The following is a 23,788-nucleotide window of genomic DNA, read 5'->3' as shown; positions in this document are numbered from 1 at the left end:
CTGGTACAGGTACCTCCACCACACTCACCCCTCTCACCCGAGCTTTCACTCACTTCCAGCACACACACACATATGTGTGTGTATATATATTGTGTGTGTGTATATATGGCCTCTATAACACTTAATATAATACATCAATAAAATCAATTTAGCCTCAGAAATAATGAAACATGTTCAATTTGGTTTAAATAATGCAAAAACAAAGTGTTGGAGAAGAAAGTAAAAGTGCAATATGTGTCATGTAAGAAAGCTAATGTTTAAGTTCCTTGCTCAGAACATGAGAACATATGAAAGCTGGTGGTTCCTTTTAACATGAGTCTTCCCAGGTAAGATGTTCTAGGTTGTAGTTATTATTGGAATTATAGGACTATTTCTCTCTATACGATTTGTATTTCATATCTTTGACTATTGGATGTTCTTATAGGCACTTTAGTATTGCCAGTGTAACAGTATAGCTTCCCTCCCTCTCCTCGCCACTACCTGGGCTCGAACTAGAACACATCAACAACAGCCACCCTCGAAGCAGCGCTACCCATGCAGAACAAGGGGAACAACTACTAGAAGGCTCCGAGTGAGTGAAGTTTGAAACGCTATTAGCGCGCACCCTGCTAACTAGCTAGCCATTTCACATCGGTTACACCAGCCTAATCTCGGGAGTTGATAGGCTTGAAGTCATAAACAGCGCAATGCTTGAAGCATTGCGAAGAGCTTCTGGTAAAAAATGCACTAAAGTGCTGTTTGAATGAATGCTTTCGAGCCTGCTGGTGCCTAACATCGCTCAGTCAGACTGCTCTATCAAATCATAGACCTAATTATAACAACATAACACAGAAATACGAGCCTTAGGTCATTAATGTGGTCGAATCCGGAAACTATCATCTCAAACAAAACTTTTATTCTTTCAGATAAAATAAGGAACGGTTCCGTATTTCAAACGGGTGGCATCCATAAGTCTAAATATTACTTTTACATTTCACAACCTTCGATGTTATGTCATAATTACGTACAATTCTGGCAAATTAGTTCGCAATGAGCCAGGCAGCCCAAACTGTTGCATATACCATGACAATGAACGCAAGAGAAGTGGCACAACTTCACCTGAGGGTAGTTGGGGCATTGCCTGCTAACCTGGATTTCTTTTAGCTAAATATGCAGGTTTAAAAATATGTACTTCTGTGTATTGATTTTAAGAAAGGCATTTGTGTTTATGGTTAGGTACATGTTGGAGTAACCACAGTCCTTTTTCGTGAATGCGCACTACATCGATTATATGCAACGCAGGACACGCTAGATAAACTAGTAATATCATCAACCATGTGTAGTTATAACTAGTGATTGTTTTTTATACGAAGTTTAATGCTAGCTACCAACTTACCTTGGCTTCTTACTGCCTTCGTGTAACAGGCGGGCTCCTCGTGAGGCAGGTGGTTAGAGCGTTGGACTAGTTAACCGTAAGGTTGCAAGATTGAATCCCTGCGCTGACAAGGTAAATCTGTCGTTCTGCCCCTGAACAAGGCAGTTAACCCACCGTTCCTAGGCCGTCATTGAAAATAAGAATGTGTTCTTAACTGACTTGCCTAGTTAAATTAAGGTGTAAAAAAATCTGCAAAATCGGTGTCCAAAATGACCGATTTCCGATTGTCATGAAACCTTGAAATCGGCCCTAATTAATCGGCCATTCCGATTAATCGGTCGACCTCTAATTGAATGGCATCCTAATTGACTAAACACAGCTATTGTGTCACATTTGAGCAGCTGGGGGTCAGGTCAGCCCTGCTCTGCCCATGTCTGCTGGGTAAGACATGGGGGTCAGCTACTCTCTCCCCCTGTCTGCTGGGTGAAGCAGAGGAGTCAGCCTTGCTCTGCCCTTGTTTGCTACATGGACCAGGGGGTCAGCCACTCTCTGCCCCTGTCCACTGTGAATACCAGGGGGTAAGCTCTGCCTCTCTGTCCCTGTCTGCTGGGCTATGTCCCAAATGGCACCCTATTTCCTATTTAGCGCACTATGCTCTGGCCCTGTCTGTTGGTCAGGACATGGGGTTAGCAACCGTCCTCCACAGGCACGTGTGGTGTGACTGCTAAGGTCAACTGTGCAGAAGCTCCCTAAATCCATCTAACATGGAGAGGAGGGGAGAGAAGAGACTGTGTGTGGTTTCAAAGCTGTAAAAGCCATCAGCTTAGCAGAGAAGCCTGACAAAGAAGTCAAGCTTTCATGGAAGGATAGGACTGTCTGGTAAAATCATGAGTGTTAAAACGCATGTGTTCACTTGCACTTGGCATCCCCCCTCCTGAGGGTAGTTGGGGCATTCTTCACTGCCACGGAGATTTGTCTCTTGCGGATACCAAGGAGGCCCACATTTGTGTGTGTGTGTGTGTGTGATCATTCCTCCGTGTCTAAGCACCTGTTTTTGCCTTTTGTGAGAAACTTGGCCCCTCCGCAGGTTAAAAACAGGCCGTGTTTACAAAAATTATCCAGTGAGTTCTTGCTCAGTAATGTCATAGCATATGGTAATGTTTCAGAGGGTCAGGCATGCAGGCCGGAAACAAAAGGGCTTGTGTCCCAAAATGCATCCAATTCCCTATATTTAATGCACTACTTTTTATCAGGGCCTATATGCCTCTAGTCAAAAGTACACTTTGTAGGGACACTGGCATACCGGACAACGCCACAGCCAGTTATAAACTTTTTTAATTTCCGCATGTACTCAGAAGCTAAGTATTTGTTTCTTGGGTTTTAAGAATGCAACTGATCAAAGTGAATCAGGCCTTGAAAAATAAATAATTTAACTGATTGCATTTAAGGGGATATCGGTAATCAAATTCCTTGGTCAAGGCTAAGACGACGCCAGCGCAGTAAGTGGAGCTCACTCATGTTCAAAAGCGCATATCAGACCGAGAGGCTGCTTCTTAGGTAGACCTTTTTTCAGTTTAGAAAACAATCTCCTCGCAGAAGTGACAGTTACAAGGATGGTTAAAAACAGCTTGATTGCCATAGCAACGTTAGAGAATCTGGGAAGAAGGGAGTGGTGTTGCAGAACTGCTGTATTTGAAGCATCTTTAATTGAGCATCACATTTGAGTGCAACTCGAGGTAAGCAACCTGTATTCGAAATAATGCTGGGATTTTTATAGTTGATCCGAAGCAAATTATAGTTGCATGTTTCAATAGCATACACAAAGTTCTTAATGATTGCTACCTGACCTGAGACAGTTCACGTTAGTTAGCTAGGTTAGCTTCTAAGTTGGCAAGTAACAGTACCATCCGCTTTCCTCAGAACTCTGTTGCCTCCGCTTACTTCACTTCTGTCTAATAACCCACGGAACACTTATAAGCATTGGAGGAAGCAAGGGAGTACATTTATAAGCTTGGTTTCTGTATTACGTAGCACAGTAGCACAGGTAGGCAGCTGCACAAAAACGTAAGTTGGGGGTGTGACGTTCCAATACTCTTAACAATGAATAATGGTGTTTCTCATATCAAAATGAATGACTGAGCACAGAATGCATCCCTATGCGTCCTACAAATAGAATATCAGAGTAGAGCGTGATGTCATATCAGAATGAGTGCTTCAACCACTGCCATAGAGGAGCACAGTGACTGTCATAACTACTCAACAGTTATGCTCCATAAAGCTCGCTGACACTGGAGCAGTGGAAACGCGTTCTCTGGAGTAATGAATCACGCTTCACCATCTGGCAGTCCAACAGACAAATCTGGGTTTGGCAGATGCCAATAGAATGCTACCTGCCCGAATGCATAGTGTTAAGTTTGGTGGAGGAGGAATAATGGTCTGGGGCTGTTTTTCACGGTTCGGGTTAGGCCCCTTAGTTCCAGTGAAGGGAAAACTTAACGCTACAGCCTACTATTACATTCTAGACGATTCTGTGCTTCCATCTTTGTGGCAACAGTTTGGGGAAGGCCCTTTCCTGTTTCAGCATGACAATGCCCCCGTGCACAAAGCAAGGTCCATACAGAAATGGTTTGTCGATCAGTGTGGAAGAACTTGACTGGCCTGCACAGAGTCCTGACCTCAACCACATCGAACACCTTTGGGTTGAATTGGAACGCGGACTGAGAGCCAGGCCTAATCGCCTAACATTAGTGCCCGACCTCACTAATGAATGGAAGGACATCCCAGCAATGTTCTAACATCTAGTGGAAAGCCTTTGCAGAAGAGTGGAGGCTTTTATAGCAGCAAAGGGGGGACCAACTCCATATTAATGCCAATGATTTTGGAATGGAATGAAACAACTAAATGACCATGCATTTTTCTTCTATTGGAATATTAATGCTAGGTTCCAATGGAGAACAGACACTGCCACATCCGTTTGGGATATTATAACAACAAAGACTTAAAAATAAAAAATTCCCCTTGGACCTCTATGTATTTCAAAAAACATTAACATAGGTGTGGGGCAAACAGTGGTGCCGTTTTCCCCAAATACGGATTCCATCTTTAAGACGACTTAACTTATTCAACCTCCATATCCCGAATTCAGTCTGGATTTCATGTGACGCATGCCTATTCATGTTCTTACCAGTCGAGGCTGCATAGGGGAGGATGGCTCATTAATATTAACGGAGCAAATGGAATGTCTTCAAACACATGGAAACCATATGTTTTGACGTATTTGATACCATTCCAGCCATTTCCACCAGCCCGTCCTCCCCAATTAAGGTGCCAGCAACCTTATGTGGTTCTTACATCGTTGTGTGGATGAAATGCCAAGTGGAGAATTTTTATTTATCATCTCTGCATATGAATGTGGCGGTTTAAGACATCCATGACATTCTCTTTAATGCTAGTCTGTCAGTGTGAAGAACGTATTGGGTTTTGACATGGGTCTACGGAGTGGTTTCTTGAACCAGACCCCTAGAGAGATGGAACTGGGACGCCAGTGAAGCATATACCACCCCTGGAGCATACATCCATTCATGCACGTACACACACATTTGCTTGCACACACACACACACAGCCGTGAGAGAAGGGAAAAGGAGGGGAGTAAAGAACGAGTGATTAATTAGCGGTAATAGAGCTTGATAAAGGACACAAAGGTAATTGTCCCAGGAAAAAAGGTTGGGAATGTGAAATGGGAGCCATATGTTGGGGTAATGAGAACCGCATGGTGGATAGGTACTGGAGAGCAGCTCAGGGAGGGAGAACTCTGATTAGTCCAGCCCTGCCCTGTTGGAGGATGGGACTGGAGTTAGGGGAAGAACCACGGCAAAACCATAGATAAGTAGCATTGGGATAGGGCTGAAATAAAACCATATAGCCAGGGGAGGGTTAGAGGAAGGACTGAAACCAGCATGGGCATCTATGGTAGGGGCTGGAATAAGGATTGTATGTTTTATTTGTTTATTTAACTTAGGCAAGTCAGTTAAGAACAAATGTCTTATTTCAATGATGGCCTACCAAAAGGCCTCCTGCGGGGACAGCGGCTGGGATATAAAATAGAACAAAACACACATCCCAACATTTGTAGAGAGGGTCAGGGGTGGAAGGATTTTTATTAGGAATTACTTTTGGTACTGAAAGCATCTACAATTTGGATCTGTCGTCAACCTTCTGATGTCAAGCCAACAGAATCACATCTGCTACAGTGAAGCTCTGATTTAACTCTCTATAAAAAGGACCTTCAGGCCAACAATCTCTCAGGCATAATCTACTATGACTATTTATACTGCCTCACGGATAAATAAACACTGTTGAACCTTCCATTATTTAAACAATCCAAGTGTGAAAGTAAGTAGATGTGGCTGCTGCATGTGTTCTCCGTTGTTGTTTTGCTGTTCCTGGTGATTTGTTGGACAAACAGAGAAGGGGTCTAGCGTTTTGGGTTTGTTCGTTTATCTTTCATCAGTCCAATTCAGCCTTGGACTTAGTCCCTCTGGGAGCTGGCTAGCTAAGAACATCATTATCTGAGCAGAACAATCAGGGCCTGGTTTCCCAAAAGTGTCTTAAGGCTACGTTCGATAGAACTTTTTGTAGGAGCAACGTTAGATTCTGAGTTTCCCAAAACCAATGTTACTAAAGTTGATCTTGAAAACGATCGTTATTTAACGACTGACTCAGACCAGTGACGGAAAAAGTACCCAATTGACCCTTCGTTAAACTCCGCCACCGAACGGTGATTGTCCAATCAGAGAATTGCAACCGTAAACAATGACTTGGACCTCAGACACTTTTTGCAAAAAATCCTCATGGCGTCTATGGGCTGCAGGCAGAAATCCTTTCTCTGCTACAAGTGAACAGAAAATTGTGAAACGGTGGGGCACATGTAAAGGCTGGTTTACAGTTTGTCTATCAACATGTTGCTATGACAATTGTCTACAGACATCATGAACAATCTACTGTCGTCTGACCTCACTCGTCATTGTAGTTTAAAAAAAGTACATTGCTCAAAAAAATAAAGGGAACACTTAAACAACACGATGTAACTCCAAGTCAATCACACTTCTGTGAAATCAAACTGTCCACTTAGGAAGCAACACTGATTGACAATAAATTTCACATGCTGTTGTGCAAGTGGAATAGACAACAGGTGGAAATTATAGGCAATTAGCAAGTCACCCCCAATAAAGGAGTGGTTCTGCAGGTGGGGACCACAGACCACTTCTCAGTTCCTATGCTTCCTGGCTGATGTTTTGGTCACTTTTGAATGTTGGTAGTGCTTTCCCTCTAGTGGTAGTATGAGATGGAGTCTACAACCCACACAAGTGGCTCAGGTAGTGCAGCTCATCCAGGATGGAACATCAATGCGAGCTGTGGCAAGAAGGTTTGCTGTGTCTGTCAGTGTAGTGTCCAGAACATGGAGGCGCTACCAGGAGACAGGCCAATACATCAAGAGACGTGGAGGAGGCCGTAGGAGGGCAACAACCCAGCAGCAGTACCGCTACACCCGTCTTTGTGCAAGGAGGAGCAGGAGGAGAACTGCCAGAGCCCTGCAAAATGACCTCCAGCAGGCCACAAATGTGCATGTGTCTGCTCAAACGGTCAGAAACAGACTCCATGAGGGCCCGACGTCCACAGGTGGGGCTTGTGCTTACAGCCCAACACCGTGCAGGACGTTTGGCATTTGCCAGAGAACACCAAGATTGGCAAATTCGCCACTGGCACCCTGTGCTCTTCACAGATGAAAGCAGGTTCACACTGAGCATGTGACAGATGTGACAGAGTCTGGAGATGCCGTGGAGAACGTTCTGCTGCCTGCAACATCCTCCAGCATGACCGGTTTGGCGGTGGGTCAGTCATGGTGTGGGGTGGCATTACTTTGGGGGGCCGCACAGCCCTCCATGTGCTCGCCAGAAGTAGCCTGACTGCCATTAGGTACCGAGATGAGATTCTCAGACCCCTTGTGAGACCATATGCTGGTGCGGTTGGCCCTGGGTTCCTCCTGGGTTCCTCCTAATGCAAGACAATGCTAGACCTCATGTGGCTGGAGTGTGTCAGCAGTTCCTGCAAGAGGAAGGCATTGATGCTATGGACTGGCCCGCCCGTTCCCCAGACCTGAATCCAATTGAGCACATCTGGAACATCATGTCTCGCTCCATCCACCAACGCCACGCTGCACCACAGACTGTCCAGGAGTTGGCGGATGCTTTAGTCCAGGTCTGGGAGTAGGTCCCTCAGGAGACCATCCGCCACCTCATCAGGAGCATGCCCAGGTGTTGTAGGGAGGTCATACAGGCACGTGGAGGCCACACACACACTACTGAGCCTAATTTTGACTTGTTTTAAGGACATTACATCAAAGTTGGATCAGCCTGTAGTGTGGTTTTCCACTTTAATTTTGAGTGTGACTCCAAATCCAGACCTCCAGGGGTTGATAAATTTGATTTCCATTGATCATTTTTGTGTGATTTGTTGTCAGGACATTCAACTATGTAAAGAAAAAAGTATTTAATAAGAATATTTCATTCATTCAGAACTAGGATGTGTTATTTTAGTGTTCGCTTTATTTTTTTGAGCAGTGTATAAATACAGAACGTCAACCTCTGCATGACATCAGCAGCCCGGAACTCCAGATAGAAAGTATGCTATTTTAATACCAGTAAACTACTCAGTTAAAAAAAATGATTTCAGTAAATGTCAACCTAACAAGCTAGGACACTAAAAGCAATTTTCTAAATGTTTTGGTTCGTTCCTAGCTAGCTGGATAGCCAGTTAAAATAAGTACAAGAGTATAGCTGACATCTTCAGCTGCTTTTTAAAAATGAATTATTACAGGAAAATACACCCACAACATTATTTAGGTAATGGAGAGCTTACAGAAAATAGCTCCACAATGTGACTAAATAAAAGTAGAATAACCCATCTGAGAATTTTAGAACTCCTGCATCTTGTCACGAGGATTTGGTCTGGTTGCTGTGGCAGTCCGGTAACCATGACAACAGACCTTGACAGTCGCAGAGACTCAGTGGCAATATGTGACTTTTTGGGCGACCTGACCAAATTCACATAGAAATGTAAGTTTGGTCTATCATTTTACTTGAAAGCAAGTCTAAGAAGCGTTAGGTATGTTCTGTGTGCTATTCATCCCATTCCTAATTTTTTAATTTTTTAATTTTATTATTATTATTTTTTTACACCAGCTTGAAACAGCTGAAACAACATTTTTGTTTATGGAAAATATACTGAACGAAAATATAAAGTCAACAATTTCATATAAGTAAATCAGTCAATTGAAATCGTTCTGCCCCTGAACAGGCAGTTAACCCACTGTTCCTAGGCCGTCATTGAAAATAAGAATTTGTTCTTAACTGACTTGCCTAGTTAAATAAAGGTAAAAAAAGGTTTAAAAAAGTGTCCTTTTATTGTCCCCAGTACAAGGTGTAAATAATTGTGCTGTTTAATCATCTTCTAGATACTCCATCCACATTTGGCATATCTTGGCAAAGGAGAAGTGCTCACTAACAGGGATGTAAACACATTTCTGGAATTCATTTCAGCTCATGAAACATGGGACCAACACTTTCACATGTTGCGTTTTATTTTTGTTCAGTGTAGATTGCACAAAGTTGCAGATGGAGTAACCAAGCTCACTGCTACTGCAACATCAAACTTATTACAACTACAAGTCTACCAACACACCGACGCCTCTGATAATGTGATCCACATGACTCAGTTACATTTGCATCCACCAGGATCCATTTCTGACAGAGAAATATTTAAACGGTGTAATATCAGAGTTACTGCAAAGTCCGCTTCAATGTGGCTACCTTAAGAGAGGTGATGGGCTCATGGCAGACAAGGGGGTTCTCATTGAGAACGGTGAGGAGGAAATTGGCCTGAGATTGAACATTCCTTCCTTTGCAAAGTCCAACCTACAAATGCCAGAACCAGATGTCAAGATGACAAAGAGCAAAGCATAGGGTGCACATGGAAAGGACAATAGCCAAAATGTAAGATTTATTTTTATATATGGTAAGATCCCTAACTACAGATTCAAAACATAAACCAGATATGGTTTGTGGTTAGTACGCTGTCCAACATCCAGCCACACATTCTTAAGAAGTAGACTCGTCCTCACACACCCATGCAGACAGACATCTGTATAGGTATTCTTCCTAACATACAGTTGAATTTAAACTCAGTTTTTCACAATTCCTGACATTTAATCCTAGTAAAAATATCTGTTTTAGGTCAGTTAGGATCACCACCTTTTTTATTTTAAGAATGTGAAATGTCAGAATAATAGTAGGTAAAATTAATTATTTCAGCTTTTATTTATTTCATCACATTCCCAGTGGGTCAGGAGTTTACATACTCATTGAGTGTATTTGGTAGCATTGCCTTTTAAATTGTTTAACTTGGGTCAAATGTTTCGGGTAGCTTTCCACAAGCTTCCCACAATAAGTTGAGTGAATTTTGGCCCATTTCTCCTGACAGTAATGGTGTAACTAAGTCAGGTTTGTAGGCCTCCTTGCTCGCACACACTTTCAGTGCTGCCCACAAATTTGTAATGGCCACTCCAATACCTTGACTTTGTTGTCCTTAAGCCATTTTGCCACTGCTTTGGAAGTATGCTTGGGGTCATTGTCCATTTGGTAGACCCATTTGCGACAAAGCTTTAACTTCCTGAATTATGTCTTGAGATGTTGCTTCAATATATCTACATTTTCCGTCCTCATGATGTCATCTATTTTGTGAAGTGCACTAGTCCCACCTGTAGCAAAGCACCCCCACAACATGATGCTGCCACCCCTGTGCTTCACGGTTGGGATGGTGTTCTTCAGCTTGCAAGCTTCCCCCTTTTTCCTCCAAACATAATGGTCATCATGGCCAAACAGTTATATTTTTGTGTCATCAGACCAGAGGACATTTCTCTAAAAAGTACGATCTTTGTCCCCATGTGCAGTTGCAAACCGTAGTCTGGCTTTTTTATGACAGTTTTGGAGCAGTGGCTTCTTCCTTACCGAGTGGCCTTTCAGGTTATGTCGATATAGGACTCGTTTTACTGTGGATATAGATACTTTTATTCCTGTTTCCACCAGCATCTTCACAAGGTCCTTTGCTGTTATTCTGGGATTGATTTGCACTTTTCACACCAAAGTACCTTCATCTCTAGGAGACAGAATGCGTCTCCTTCCTGAGCGGTATGACCGCTGCGTGGTCCCATGGTGTTTATACTTGCGTACTATTGTTTGTACAGATGAACGTGGTGCCTTCAGGCGTTTGCTCCCAAGGATGAACCAGACTTGTGGAGGTCTACATTTTTTTAATGATGTGATGTCTTGGCTGATTGCTTGACATCATGGGAAAATCAAAAGTAAAGAGGCACTGAATTTGAAGGTAGGCCTTGAAATACATCCACAGGTACACCTCCAATTGACTCAAATTATGTAAGTTAGCCTATCAGAAGCTTCTAAAGCCATTACATGTTCTGAAAATAATTTTGGAAATAATCTGTCTGTAAACCATTGTTGGAAAAATTACTTGTCATGCACAAAGTAGATGTCCTAACTGACTAGCCAAAACTATAGTTTGTTAATAATAAGAAATTTGTGGAATGTTTGAAAAACGAGTTTTAATGACTCCAACCTAAGTGCATGTAAACTTCTGAGTTCAACCTTACATACATACAGGAGGGGACTGAGTATGCACCCTCGTGGGGCGCCATTTTGATAATCTGTGTCAGGTAATGTTGCCTATCTTCACCATGTGGTCCAGGACCTAGCTTCATAGGAAGGAGTTCAGACCCAGGGCCATGAGTTTATAGAGCACTATGGTATTGAAGGCTGAGCTGTAGTCTGAACAGCATCCTCACATATGCAGTCTTTTTGTCCGGGTTTGTAAGAGCATTGTGCAGTGTAATGGCGGTTGTGTCGTCCATAGAGCTTTCAGGGCGATAGGCGAGTTGGAGAGGGTTGAGTGTGTCGGGAAGCGAGGAGGTGATATGGTCTTTTGACTAGCCTCTTAAAGCACTTCTTGATGACTGAAGGTAGTACTACTGGTTGGTAGTCATCCAGTTCAGTTACTTTCCCTTTCTTGGCACAGGGATGATCGTGGACATCTTGGAGCAGGTGGGTATAGAGGCCTGACCTACAGAGATTTGAATAATGTCTGAACACCAGCCAGCTGGTCTGCACATGCTCTGAGGGCACGGCTAGGGATGCAGTTTGGGCCGGCAGCCTTGCGAGGGTTAGCACGTTTTAATGACTTGCATACATCCTCAGTGTGTACCTGAACTGTAGTTTGCACGTTTTGGTTATTACTTTGAAGCATTTTGTATCACATTGGCCAGCAAGCTAGGTGTATTTCTGTAGAGAAACCCTGCCTGTTTTGAAGACCAGCATTGCGTATGTTTACACCACTATGGTGGTGATAGTACTATAGCTCGCCAGCCAGCCAAACTTGTATAGTTAGCGAGCAGCTGCTACTTACTCGCTAGCTAGGTAAACTCTTGCTGTATCACCACCATTTCACCAGCATCAGCCCATCCAACATCTCCCAGCAGTCAAAAAGCCCATTTTTGGTCATGAATTTGTACTATATAGCCAATTTGACTTTGATGCTGTGGTAACTAGTGACAATGCAGTAACTAGTGACAATGCCCACACGTGTTAGCGCTAACATGTTTGTACGTAGGTGGTTCCAAATGAACTAAAGCCAGCCCTATAACTAACACGTAAGTCAAAAAACACTTACACGTCATTGACACGTATTTCCACAAAGTTCCTACTTCAGATTTACGACTTCAAGCCAAAATATATCATACTTTTAGTAAAAGGTTGAAACTGGTTGAAACGGCCACGTCCATTTGCGGTATTGCATCAACAACGAAGGTACTGTGAACAGTTAAAAAAAAAAATAATAATAAATTCCACCCCTTGGACGACATTGTGCTCTTGTATCGCGTGTGCAATGTCATACTGCTCGAAGTTCCTAAACTCTGCACCAAAAACAATGGTGGTGGGGCGGGCCAGTGGCGCTGTTTTCCCCCTACTTCAGATGGGTTTAATTTTCTTTTATTTCCTATTTGTGCTGTCCATTTGATTTCTGATTTAACATTGCTCACACAAACAAGGTCTGCCTGTCCCTTTTCAAAAGTGGGGTGATTTGTAGTTTACAAGACACAACCAACAAATGTTACTGGTTTTAATTAAGAGCAAGTCTTTCTTTCCTTCCCTCCAGGCAGTAAGATTAGTTGCCCCCCCTCCCCTTTTCCTCCCTACCTCTTCTTCCTGCCCTCCTATGCCCCCCTCCACCCTCTCCCTCGCCTCCTCCCTCTCCCCCCCCTTTCCCTACTCCCCAGTGGCGTAAAGTAATTAAGTAAAAATACCTAAGTACTAAAGTATTTTATCTGTACTTTACTGTTTATTGTCCCAACTTTTCATTTTACTCCACTACATTCCTTCAGAAAATAATGTACTTTTTACTACATACATTTTCCCTGACACCCAAAAGTACACTCTTTACATTATGAATGTTCAGCAGGACAGGAACATTTTATAATTTACACACTTAACAAGAGAATATCCCTGGTCATCCCTACTTCCTCTGATCTGGCGGACTCACTAAACACAAAATCTTAATTTGTAAATTATGTGTAAGTGTTGGAGTGTGCCTCTGGCTATCTGTAAAAAAAAAATGGTGCTGTCTGTTTTGCTTAATATAAGGAATTTTAAATGATTTACTTTTGATACTTAAGTATATTTTAGCAATTAAATGTACTTTTTAGCAATTAAATGATATTTAAAACAAAATACTTTTAGACCTATTCAAGTTGTATTTTACTGGGTGACTTTCACTTTTACTAGTCATTTTCTAGTAAGGTATCTTTTACTTTTACTCAATGACGATTGTGTACTTTTTCCACCACTGCTCCTCCCCTTCATCTCTCCCTCCCTCCTCCCAAGGGTGAAGCTGTAATTTAAGTGTAATTAATCAGTGTTTGGGATTTCTCTCAACGAGGCGTGCAGTCTATTTACCAAATGAGAGATGATGGTGTACATGTTTCTTCAAAAAACGTGTATTTTTATTTTTTTTAAGTCTCTGATGTTCTGGAGAAGAAATGGATGGGGGCAGAGCATAGGCAGGAGATCAAAGAAATAGTTGCCTTTTATTTCTTTTTAATTTTTTTTTTTTTTTACAGATTTCTCAGTTAGTTTGTGTGGAGTTGTCTCCATATGTTCAGCTGCTAATGGGTGATTTTGAAAGGGAACCATATCCACCTGTAATAATGCTGGATCTGCTCAGTTCTGCTGTGTTCTCTTCAATTAATTACACGTGTTGTGAGGATATTACGCCGGGAAAGAAAAATATGTTTTCTTTAATCCTCTTGGCTCTTCTGAACACTTTGCACAACTGTGACCAACCGATATAAATAATGTTCTCTTTTTGCTTTTAACTACATTATAATTTTGACCAACCTAAACATCTGTCCTTGTGAGTGGATTTAGCATAGAGGCCTGTGTTTAACGATATCCTAACAGGGTGAGAGACGCACATGTTTCCTTAACCGAACAAGCATCTTGAAGGGTTTTGCTGGGCTCGGGGCAGAAGGCTGGCGTGCGTGTGTGCGTGAGAAGCGGCTGTCTCTCAGATGATATAATTATTGTTATTCTGGAGAGAGGAGCAGGAAGGAACACCTGGTTTTGATAAGTCTGGTTCCGGCAGCTAGAGAGGAGGACGCCCATAGCAGACCTGGGTTCATATTGTATTTGAAATCATTCCAAATACTTTAGCTGTGCTTGATTGAGAACTGGAGACAGGCTAATTACAAACGTGAAAGTATTTGAACCCAAGTCTGGCCCGTAGATAGCAGCCCTCACCTACTGTCTACCTGCTGCTGCAGAGCTGTATTCAGACAAGTCCCCACTGAGATTTTGCGCACTCCTTATGATCATACCCTGTCCTGGCTACAAAGCTACTGCTGCCCACATGTTGTCTGTATAGTGGTGCAGGTTGGGTGTAGCATAAGTGCCTTTGTCTTTATTCCTATTGTGTTCAACCACAACTTCCTGGTTTGTCTCTCTTTGATCTTGGAACTCATTCCGTAATAGTTAGGAGTCCTCTAAAGCACGTTGACAACCTGTTGAAAAAGCACTATATGAATCGAAATCTATATTTTAAATTTATATTGATTTTAGTTGGAATTGTGGGCCCGCATTACCAGTTGATCCACAACTAATTAAACCCCTTTCCTCCCCTCCCAGCTCCAGAGAGTATGGTATGTTATTAGTCCGGTCCGGCCCAGCCCCCCTGTGTCCTCTACAGCCCTATAATATTCAGGGAGCAGTGTGACCGGGGCCTGACCCTCCCCTCCATCTACCTCACGCTCGGCCAACAACATGGGACCCCGCTGGTCTGCCACATGGGATACAGCCAGTTAATTGCACCACACCACCACCCCACTCCCTCTCACCCTGAGCTGTTCATTTGAAGTTTTAAGATGCCAGTTGACTCTTGAGGCCATTTGACACACAGGGGTAAAGAAGGAGAGGAGAGGGAACATCAGAAGGAAGTAAGGAGTGCCTGGAGTCTCCCCTCCCTCTCTCAATTCAATTCAAGGGCTTTATTGGCATGGGTTACATATGTCAACATTGCCAAAGCAAGTGAAGTGACCATTACACTCACACAGTTCCAAAAGAATAAAGACATTTCATATGTCTTTCATATTCACAGTGTTGTAATGATGTGCAAGTACAAAAGGGTAAATAAATAAATAAAAAATCAAATCAAATTTATTTGTCACATACACATGGTTAGCAGATGTTAATGCGAGTGTAGCGAAATGCTTGTGCTTCTAGTTCCGACAATGCAGTAATAACCAACGAGTAATCTAACTAACAATTCCAAAACTACTACCTTATACACAAGTGTAAGGGGATAAAGAATATGTACATAAAGATATATCAATGAGTGATGGTACAGAGCAACATAGGCAAGATACAGTAGATGGTATCGAGTACAGTATATACATATGAGATGAGTATGTAAACAAAGTGGCATAGTTTAAAGTGGCTAGTGATACATGTATTACATAAAGATGCAGTAGATGATAGAGTACAGTATATACGTATACATATGAGAAATAATGTAGGTTATGTAAACCATTATATTAAGTAGCATTGTTTTAAAGTTGCTAGTGATATATTTTACATCAATTCCCATTATTAAAGTGGCTGGAGTTGAGTCAGTGTGTTGGCAGCAGGCACTCAATGTTAGTGGTGGCTGTTTAACAGTCTGATGGCCTTGAGATAGAAGCTGTTTTTCAGTCTCTCGGTCCCAGCTTTGATGCACCTGTACTGACCTCGCCTTCTGGATGATAGCGGGGTGAACAGGCAGTGGCTCGGGTGGTTGTTGTCCTTGATGATCTTTATGGCCTTCCTGTGACATCGGGTGGTGTAGGTGTCCTGGAGGGCAGGTAGTTTGCCCCCGGTGATGCGTTGTGTAGACCTCACTACCCTCTGGAGAGCCTTACGGTTGTGGGCGGAGCATGCATCTGTGCATCTGTAGAAGTTTGTATGCTTTTGGTGACAAGCCGAATTTCTTCAGCCTCCTGATTTTGTGGGAACAGCAGACTGGGATAAGGATTGATTGAATATGTCCGTAAACACACCAGCCAGCTGGTCTGCGCATGCTCTGAGGGCGCGGCTGGGGATGCCGTCTGGGCCTGCAGCCTTGCGAGGGTTATCACGTTTAAATGTTTTACTCACCTCGGCTACAGTGAAGGAGAGTCCGCATGTTTTGGTTGCGGGCCATGTCAGTGGCACTGTATTGTCCTCAAAGCGAGCCAAAAAGTTATTTAGTCTGCCTGGGAGCAAGACATCCTGGTCTGTGACTGGGCTGGTTTTCTTTTTGTAATCCGTGATTGACTGTAGACCCTGCCACATACCTCTTGTGTCTGAGCCGTTGAATTGCGATTCTACTTTGTCTCTATACTGACGCTTAGCTTGTTTGATTGCCTTGCGGAGGGAATAGCTACACTGTTTGTATTCGGTCATGTTTCCGGTCACCTTGCCCTGATTAAAAGCAGTGGTTCGTGCTTTCAGTTTCACGCGAATGCTGCCATCAATCCACAGTTTCTGGTTTGGGAATGTTTTAATTGTTGTTATGGGAACGACATCTTCAACGCACGTTCTAATGAACTCGCTCACCGAATTAGCGTATTCGTCAATGTTTGACGCAATACGAAACACATCCCAGTCCACGTGATGGAAGCAGTCTTGGAGCGTGGAATCAGATTGGTCGGACCAGCGTTGAACAGACCTCAGCGCGGGAGCTTCTTGTTTTAGCTTCTGTCTGTAGGCAGGGAGCAACAAAATGGAGTCGTGGTCAGCTTTTCCGAAAGGAGGGCGGGGGAGGGCCTTATATGCGTCGCGGAAGTTAGAATAGCAATAATCCAAGGTTTTACCAGCCCTGGTTGCACAATCGATATGCTGATACAATTTAGGGAGTCTTGTTTTCAGATTAGCCTTGTTAAAATCCCCAGCTGCATTGAATGTAGCCTCAGGATATGTGGATTCCAGTTTGCAAAGAGTCAAATAAAGTTTGTTCAGAGCCATCGATGTGTCTGCTTGGGGGGGAATATATACGGCTGTGATTATAATCGAAGAGAATTCCCTTGGTAGATAATGCGGTCGACATTTGATTCTGGGGAATTCTAAATCAGGTGAACAGAAGGACTTGCGTTCCTGTATGTTGTTGTGACCACACCACGTCTCGTTAACCATAAAGCATATGCCCCGCCCCTCTTTTTACCAGAAAGATGTTTGTTTCTGTCGGCACGATGTGTGGAGAAACCAGCTGGCTGCACCGACTCCGATAGCGTCTCTCGAGTGAGCCATTTTTCCGTGAAGCAAAGAACGTTAGTCTCTGATGTCCCTCTGGAATGCTACCCTTGCTCGGATTTCATTAACCTTGTTGTCCAGAGACTGGACATTGGCGAGAAGTATGCTAGGGAGTGGTGCACGATGTGCCCGTCTCCGGAGTCTGACCAGAAGACTGCTTCGTTTCCCTCTTTTACGAAGTCGTTTTTTTGGGTCGCCGGCTGGGATCCATTCCGTTGTCCTGGGTGAAAGGCAGAACACAGGATCCGCTCCGGGAAAGTCATATTCTTGGTCGTACTGATGGTGAGTTGACGCTGCTCTTATGTTCAGTAGTTCTTCTCGACTTTATGTAATGAAACCTAAGATGACCTGGGGTACCAATGTAAGAAATAACACGTAAAATAAAAAAACGGCAGTTTCCTAGGAATGCGAAGCGAGGCGGCCATCTCTGTCGGCGCCGGAATAAACGTAAATATGGGTTGTATTTACAATGGTGTTTGTTCTTCACTGGTTGCCCTTTTTCTTGTGGTAACAGGTCACAAATCTTGCTGCTGTGATGGCACACTGTGGTATTTCACCCAGTAGATATGGGAGTTTATCAAAATTGGGTTTGTTTTTGAATTCTTCATCTTTGTAATTTGAGAGAAATATGTCGAATATGGACATACATTTGACAGGAGGTTGGGGAGTGCCCATCTCCCCCTATCCCCCAGGAAGGCAGGCAGGCAGGGAGGACCAAACCAACATCATCTAGCCGCAGGAACCAAGGCCTATATATGGGGGCTGTAAATGGCCAACATGTAGAGAGGGGAGAGGGAGGGTGTCGTAGACACACACACCTACCTCTCGGCCTGTATCAGGTGTGATGCTGTGTTCAGGGGGCTGTTAGTCTGCTGATTGGATACAGGTGAGGCGGGTGGCAAGGGTTCATTGCATGCAACTGTGTGTTTGTCATGTGTGTTGCTGCATCTGTTTGTGTGTGACCTCCAGCCTCCTGCTGAGAGCAGGGTGTTAAACCCCAGGACGGCAGGCCCAGGAGCCCATAAGTAAAACCCCAAGGCACCACTTCATTCCCCTGCTAAATGAGAAATTAGGGAGCTACCGCCTTCCTCTCTGTGGTAGTAAACATTTTGTTAGTTAGTAGTTAGCCTTGTAGCTACCGCCGAAAATGTGCCTTTTAAAACTGAAAAAGCCATGAGCAACATTCATTTGACTCACAATAAAATGTCAGGTCTTTGCTCTGAAGATTGAATTCAGAGGAGTGAAGCCCAAATCACACAGATATATACGCTGTCAACCAAGTAAAAATTTGCAGGCGAGAGCAGAGAACATCAATTCACATACACTGTGTAGCGTATGCCAATGTAATTCTCACCAGCACCCATAATAAACAGTTGTATTTGTTATGTTCGCTATGTAGTTCGTGTGAATTATTGTGTGTTCCTTTTTGACTCCCCTTACGTCCTACAGGAGCCACCCTACCGGTCTGCTCTAAAACAGTATATAAAGAATTTAGCTAGTCTCGTTCTTTCTACTAAGAGTATTCTCTCTTGAAATTGGAGTTCCTTTAGTTTCCCAGCCCATAGCCTGCCTAGGCTATATGCCTGTGATCGACTAAACACCGGTAGGCATAACGTTACTGTCTTCAAATATATATTATTGGCACTGGCATTAATAATATCATCATCAACACTAAATAGACACTTTAACTAAACATGTCATAATTCCAGATGTCACAGTACACAAAGTCTATTTTCTGGCAATTTATCCTCGTATTTTTTCCTGCGTTGCATAGCCGTGAGAATATACTTACTTTCAAATTTGACACTCATCAACACTCACGGCCTGTCTATTTTCTCATTTACTACCATGCATTCTAATTCCAGCGTGTACACGCTCGTTCGCACACGTAAAAAAAAAAGAAGGAAGCTTTTCGTTTGATTTGGGCTTGTTCAATTGTTAAATTCATCACGATGGAAGGGTCACGCTTCAACAAATGCCCTGCAAGCCTGAGGGTTTTACATGGCTTATGTACTGTCGCATAATGCACTTCAGATTGGTCGGAACAGAACTACCCATACTTCGTTAACAAAATAACAGAAAATAACAAAAATAAAGGCTTCAAATTGGTCAACAACTCTAGTTTCCTCTCCAGGTGAAGGTGTCTTGGTCAGCAACCTTACTGCCCAGAGTAGGCAGAGCTCGCTTCCAGAAGAATTCCTCAGCAGAGTGGCCCTTTTCTAGCACATCCTGACCACAAGTGACGGGTTAAAACGCACACGGTATCTGACACGCACAGTACTTGAGTTCTCTATTGGGATATACAGTATATTGGATTAGAATAATTCAGGATAATTTGCTTCAAATCGTAATCTTCAGCTCCTCGTAAAAGACTGAGGTCAGTCTTTAGCTGAAAGTGTTGGATGGAGAGACTGGGAGAAAGAAGTGTTGAAATGTGGAAAAACATGTTTAAGAGGATGGAGCCTCTCCTGACCTTTGGGAAATCTATTGATGAATAGGTTATGGTTGGGTTAAGAACACATGGAAGTGATACGGATGGTGGTGGAAGGTGGATACTACAGTTAATGGCTTCTCCTGTTCAGCCATGGTGGTCTAGTCTCTAGCCGGTCTCCCTCTTTCTGCTTCACTCCAAACACACACAAATGTTTAATTTATTTAACTAGGCAAGTCAGTTGAGAACAAATTCTTATTTACAATGACTGCCTACACCGGACGATGCTGGGCCAATTGTGCACCGCTCTATGGGACTCCCAATCACGGCCGGATGTGATACAGCCTGGATTTGAACCAGGGACTGTAGTGACACCTCTTGCACTGAGATGCAGTGCATAAGATCGCTGCACCACTCGGGAGCCCACATCTGTGGGTAGGGGCAGGGAGAGGTGGGAGTTTGTGTGTATGTTGATGTTACCATGTGTGTGTTGATTGGGAGCGTGTGTATGTTGGTGGGAGAAAGGTTTGAACTAGTTGGGGGCCTCCATACACATCCTGAGAGGAGGAGAGGAACAGGCAAGTTCAAGACGTGCTTAAATCATGCATTGACGTCAATGGAACATTTTTGCAAAAACTCAAGTTCCACATGGGGATCTGAAGGTAGGACTCAGGGTTTTGTAAATTTGATAAGTAAATAAATGAACTGATGCAAATTCTGCTCCGTTACATGTATTTACTTAATTCCATTTAACTACCATAGGCCTCACAGTAACAAGGCTTACTATGGTCTGAATTAGAGGTCGACCGATTTTGATTTTTCAACGCCGATACCGACTATTGGAGGACCAAAAAAGCAGATACCGATTATTGGATGACCAAAAAAGCAGATACCGATTTAATCTGCAGATTTTTTTTATTTAATTTTTTTTATTTTTAATTATTTAAAAAATATATATATATATATTAAAAATATATTTATTTGTAATCATGACAATTACAACAATACTGCATGAACACTTTTAACTTAATATAATAATCAATTTAGCCTCAAAGAAATAATGAAACATGTTCAATTTGGTTTAAATAATGCAAAAACAAAGTGTTGGAGAAGAAAGTACAAGTGCAATATGTGCTATGTAAGAAAGCTAACGTTTCAGTTCCTTGCTCAGAACATGAGAACATATGAAAGCTGGTGGTTCCTTTTAACATGTGTCTTCAATATTCCCAGGTAAGAAGTTTTAGGTTGTAGTTATTATAGGACTATTTCCCGCTATAGCATTTGTATTTCATTAACCTTTGACTATTGGATGTTCTTATAGGCACTTTAGTATTGCCAGTGTAACAGTATAGCTTCCGTCCCTCTCCTCGCTCCTCCCTGGGCTCGAACCAGCAACATAACGACAACAGTCACCATCGAAGCAGTGTTACCCATGCAGAGCAAGGGGAACAACTACTAGAAGGCTCAGAGTGAGTGACGTTTGAAACGCTATTAGCGCGCGCTAACTAGCTAGCCATTTCACTTTGGTTACACTAGCCTCATCTCGGGAGTTGATAGGCTTGAACGAAGAGCTGCTGGCAAAACGCACGGAAGTGCTGTTTGAATGAATGTTTACGCGCCTGCTTCTGCCTACCACCGCTCAGTCAGATACTTAGATACTTGTATGCTCAGTCAGATTATATGCAATGCAGGACACGCTAGATAATATCTAGTAATAACATAAACCATGTGTAGTTAACTAGTGATTATGATTGTTTTTTATAAGAAGTTTAATGCTAGCTAGCAACTTACCTTGGCTTACTGCATTCGCGTAACAGGCAGTCTCCTTGTGGAGTGCAACGAGAGAGAGGCAGGTCGTTATTGCGTTGGACTAGTTAACTGTAAGGTTGCAAGACTGGATCCCCCGAGCTGAGAAGGTGAAAATATGTCGTTCTGCCCCTGAACAGTTATTTAACTGACTTGCCTAGTTAAATAAAGGTGTATATAATTTTTTTAAATTTTTATCGTCAAATCTCCGCCCAAAAATTCAGATTGTTATGAAAACTTGAAATCGGCCCTAATTAATCGGCCATTCCGATTTAATCAGTCGAACTCTAGTCTGAATGGTCTGTTATTGTTTCCCAGGCTTTGTATAAATCTATTTCCCTAGTTGGGGTTAATTGTGTGGCATTCTGTCTCAGCGATAAGGGCATCCTTTTCTAAAACGATAAGATCTTTGATATACTGCCAGTGCCAGCCAGCTATCCAGACTGTCAGTCAGCTATACAGTAGGGTCAGGACTCTTTAGTAGCATGGCAAGGAAACAAAACACGAAGTGAATTTAACTTATTTAGGAAAATCAAATCGAATCAAATTTATTTATATAGCCCTTTGTACATCAGCTGATATCTCAAAGTGCTGTACAGAAACCCAGCCTAAAACCCCAAACAGCAAGCAATGCAGGTGTAGAAGCACGGTGGCTAGGAAAAACTCCCTAGAAAGGCCAAAACCTAGGAAGAAACCTAGAGAGGAACCAGGCTATGTGGGGTGGCCAGTCCTCTTCTGGCTGTGCCGGGTGGAGATTATAACAGAACATGGCCAAGATGTTCAAATGTTCATAAATGACCAGCATGGTCGTATAATAATAAGGCAGAACAGCTGAAACTGGAGCAGCAGCACGGCCAGGTGGACTGGGGACAGCAAGGAGTCATCATGTCAGGTAGTCCTGGGGCATGGTCCTAGGGCTCAGGTCCTCCGAGAGAGAGCGAGAGAGAGAGAGAGAGAGAAAGAGAGAATTAGAGAACGCACACTTAGATTCACACAGGACACCGAATAGGACAGGAGAGGTACTCCAGATATAACAAACTGACCCTAGCCCCCGACACATTAACTAGTGCAGCATAAATACTGGAGGCTGAGACAGGAGGGGTCAGGAAACACTGTGGCCCCATCCGAGGACACCCCAGACAGGGCCAAACAGGAAGGATATAACCCCACCCACTTTGCCAAAGCACAGCCCCCACACCACTAGAGGGATATCTTCAACCACCAACTTACCATCCTGAGACAAGGCTGAGTATAGCCCACAAAGATCTCCGCCACGGCACAACCCAAGGGGGCGCCATCCCAGACAGGATGACCACATCAGTGAATCAACCCACTCAGGTGACGCACCCCTTCCAGGGACGGCAAGAGAGAGCCCCAGTAAGCCAGTGACTCAGCCCCTGTAATAGGGTTAGAGGCAGAGAATCCCAGTGGGAAGAGGGGAACCGGCCAGGCAGAGACAGCAAGGGCGGTTCGTTGCTCCAGAGCCTTTCCGTTCACCTTCCCACTCCTGGGCCAGACTACACTCAATCATATGACCCACTGAAGAGATAAGTCTTCAGTAAGGACTTAAAGGTTGAGACCGAGTTTGCGTCTCTGACATGGGTAGGCAGACCGTTCCATAAAAATGGAGCTCTATAGGAGAAAGCCCTGCCTCCAGCTGTTTGCTTAGAAATTCTAGGGACAATTAGGAGGCCTGCGTCTTGTGACCGTAGCGTACGTGTAGGTATGTACGGCAGGACCAAATCAGAGAGATAGGTAGGAGCAAGCCCATGTAATGCTTTGTAGGTTAGCAGTAAAACCTTGAAATCAGCCCTTGCTTTGACAGGAAGCCAGTGTAGAGAGGCTTGCACTGGAGTAATATGATCAAATTTTTTGGTTCTAGTCAGAATTCGAGCAGCCGTATTTAGTACTAACTGAAGTTTATTTAGTGCTTTATCCGGGTAGCCGGAAAGTAGAGCATTGCAGTAGTCTAACCTAGAAGTGACAAAAGCATGGATTAATTTTTCTGCATCATTTTTGGACAGAAAGTTTCTGATTTTTGCAATGTTACGTAGATGGAAAAAAGCTGTCCTTGAAATACTATTTATTTTTAACTACTTTTACTGCACTACATTCCTTAAGAAAATAATGCACTTTTTACTCCATAGATTGTCATTGACACCCAAAAAGTACTCGTTACATTTAGAATGCTTTGCAGGACTTGAAAATGGTCCAATTCACAGATTTATCAACAGAGAACATCCCTACTGCCT

The 23,788-nt window shown here is 43.2% G+C and overlaps 1 protein-coding gene across 2 annotated transcripts in view; it reads left to right on the top strand.

Annotated features, from left to right (window-relative positions):
- Positions 1–23,788, top strand: part of LOC112254174 (interleukin-17 receptor D) — a 48,847-nt gene that overhangs the window by 4,854 nt on the left and 20,205 nt on the right. The gene's annotated exons all lie outside the window — the stretch shown is intronic.

This window comes from Oncorhynchus tshawytscha, linkage group LG07 (assembly GCF_018296145.1).
Source record: "Oncorhynchus tshawytscha isolate Ot180627B linkage group LG07, Otsh_v2.0, whole genome shotgun sequence".
Lineage (NCBI taxonomy): Eukaryota > Metazoa > Chordata > Actinopteri > Salmoniformes > Salmonidae > Oncorhynchus > Oncorhynchus tshawytscha.
The sequence above is the reverse complement of the archived record's forward strand: the minus strand, read 5'-3'. Positions and strand labels throughout refer to the sequence as shown.